Raw genomic sequence first — 3018 nt, forward strand, 5'->3', positions numbered from 1 at the left:
CAGGGCCTCCAGCCACTGCAAACGAACTCCAGACACATACATCACCTTGTGCATCTGGCTTACGTGGGTACTGGGGAATTGAACCTGGATCCTTAGTCTTCGCAGGCAAGTGCCTTAACTACGAAGCCATCTCACCAGCCCCATAAGACTTAATTTTTTTGAGTGTAACATAATATATAACCTTTAATCAATATTACATGGAATACTGAAGTGTGGAAGTGTGGCTTAAATGTCAGTTCCACCCTTCTATTCCAATCAATTGTATAACAAAAATACAGTGTGTAGTTTAGGGCAAGAGTATATTACTAGTTTTAAAGTCAAGTTAAAAGGTAATTTTGATTGCAATGCAGAAACAATATACTTTTTTTGTTTGTTTTTTTTTAAGGTAGGGTCTCACTCTAGCCCAGGCTGACCTGGAATTCACTATGTATTCTCAAGATGGCCTTGAACTCATGGCGATCCTCCTACCTCTGCCTCCCAAGTGCTGGGATTAATGGTGTGCGCCATCACGTCCATCTTAATTTAAAAACATTTTAAACCAAACCAGATCTACATTTTTCTTTTCAGGAGTTAAGACGTAAAATTAGTAAGTCTGTTCTTTTAGGTTTATCATATTGTTATTTTTTTCTTTCTATTTTCTCTTTGAAAAGACAATGAGTGGGTTGCATAATAGAAACAAGATTTGGTACAGAACTATTTGCCCAATTCCACATAGAAGGCTAAACCACAGCATTGAATACTTTCCATTTTAAATAAGAGAATATATTTGACAATATGAAACAGTGAGAAAAATTACTCCCCTTAAGGATAGGTAGTACATAAGAGTCTTTGGTTCTAAAGTTCATATGGAAGGCTTAGAAGTCAACAGGGTCACAAAGAGATAATAATGGCTTTATTTCCAACTTTCCTGTTAGACTCTCACCCATAAATTCTTGAATAAACTGAGATATATAAAGGTGACTGAAAATGAAAGAAAGACCTTTAAATCTCAACCTTGGAAGAAAAATGACAATCATCATCATTTGGCAAATATACTGATTGACTGAGTGATTCAAATCTTAAAAGTAGGCTACAGTTTTAAGAGGTAAGGAACAAGTACCAACATTTTTACCATTTAGTCATCTTCGGTATTTTTGGCTTTACCCTTAGTTTTCTATATTTATTATTGTTCCATTAAAGCTTTTAGTTCTATATTACTCATTACATAAATAGACATGGAACTGGCAAGTTCTTTGGCTGCCACTAAATGTACCCAATAATCAACTCAGAACGTTTTTCTCTTCTCTTAACTCATTTCAAGAGGAAGTATGCCATCATAAGAAAGCTTCGTATAAAAAGAGTACAGAGCATATTTGCTGCAACTCAGATATGTCAGTTATGTGAACATGGAGTGATTACCAAAAGCTCTTTATATATTAAAACTGCATGACCAATGTTAACTAAAAATAGGCATTATTGTAATAACCAAAAAACTCCACTCCTTCAAGAGAGTTATGTTGTGCTGATAACTCATAGATAGTATTACAAAAGGATTTCATTTTTGCAATAGGCTGGGTTCACAGTATGTTAGTACTGAGATCATATGCTTAATATTACTTTAACAATGCCCTTCATGGAATGTTTATATATCTACATACAAGGCATGTAAACAACTAGTATTAAAGCTCTTAAGGGCAAGAATCCAAAGGGGCAGCTGCAAGAAAAGGTGCTGCTAGGAATAAAAAAATATTAAATAATGTTTCACTACATGATATTTTTAATGCTTTTACAATGAAATACATTAATTTACATAGACTTGTTTTGTTGGAACTCATGGACTATAGAATACACTTTTCTTTTTTTTTTTTCTTTTTTTTTTTTTAATTTTTATTAACATTTTCCATGATTATAAAATATATCCCATGGTAATTCCCTCCCTCCCCACCCCCACACTTTCCCGTTTGAAATTCCATAGAATACACTTTTCTAGTCAGTAGCCCAATCTTGAAAATGGAACCAGTCACTTGCAATCTTCCACACGGTGCTGCCAAGGTTGGTCTGAGCAGTCAGGAGGAAGTTCTGATGGAAGTAGTGTTGCTTGTTTCCATCCAATTTCACAGTTCCACAGGTCACAACAAGAACTGTACTCTGGGCCTGGGTAGCTTGCTCATGAACTGGCTGGCAATCTCATATATTGACCTGGAAGTCACTAGAAGGCAACATCTCAAAGAAATTATTTAGGGCTTCCAGCCCTTTAACAACATTCCCATTCCAGATCAAAGTGGCCTTGTCCAGATACAGCCTGGCAAGAGCATGTCTTCTCCTGTCCATCGTCTCATAGTAAGTATTGGTGGATTCCTCAGCAGCTCTGCATGCCTGGTCTACGTAAGTTTTAAATTCCACAGACATGGTCACTGGAGAGCTCAAGATGGTCTGATCTGACTGCAGCGGTGTCACTGTCCCCTCACATGTCCTCCTCCTGTGGCAGAGCTGGATGGTAAGATTATTGCCAAAGACGCCACACACTCTGGTTGCAGAATATAGAGAAATCAAGCTGGCACTGGGCTAGAAGCTTCCTCCATGCTGGCTCTGCAGGCGCGGTGCGGGCATGGAGAACGGCTCGGAGAGCGGGAGTTCGGCCTAGCCCGCGCCCCAGACGCGCCCCGACACACCGAGCTGCAGCCGAAGCTGCAGAGCGTGCAGCGAGCGGCTGGCCAGTGACCTTGCCAAAGACTTAATTTTTTAAAAAAATTGCATTTATTCGAAGCAAGAGCTGCAGAGGACCCTGCTCACACAGAGCTATCCAGGACAGTATCTCAGCTGCCCAGTCACTCTGAAACCCTGCAGCCAGGGTCCAAGGAAGCCTAGCTGCTGCTTGAGCTAGCAGCAGACCTTGGTACCATCCACGTGTTGCTTGTGCAGGCATGTGGAATGCAGGAGTTTCGGGGTCATGGAGCCTCCCACCCAGATTTCAAAGGAAGCCCCGGGAGGTCAGACAGTGGACAACAGGGTGAAAATTCCTGAGAGCGATGCCGATGC

At 40.3% G+C, this 3018-nt stretch overlaps 1 pseudogene; it reads right to left on the minus strand.

Moving 5' to 3' along the window:
- Positions 1–1944: 1944 nt before the first annotated feature.
- Positions 1945–2624, minus strand: LOC101615564 (annotated as a pseudogene).
- Between the last annotated feature and the right edge of the window lie 394 nt (positions 2625–3018).

This window comes from Jaculus jaculus, chromosome 5 (assembly GCF_020740685.1).
Source record: "Jaculus jaculus isolate mJacJac1 chromosome 5, mJacJac1.mat.Y.cur, whole genome shotgun sequence".
NCBI lineage: Eukaryota > Metazoa > Chordata > Mammalia > Rodentia > Dipodidae > Jaculus > Jaculus jaculus.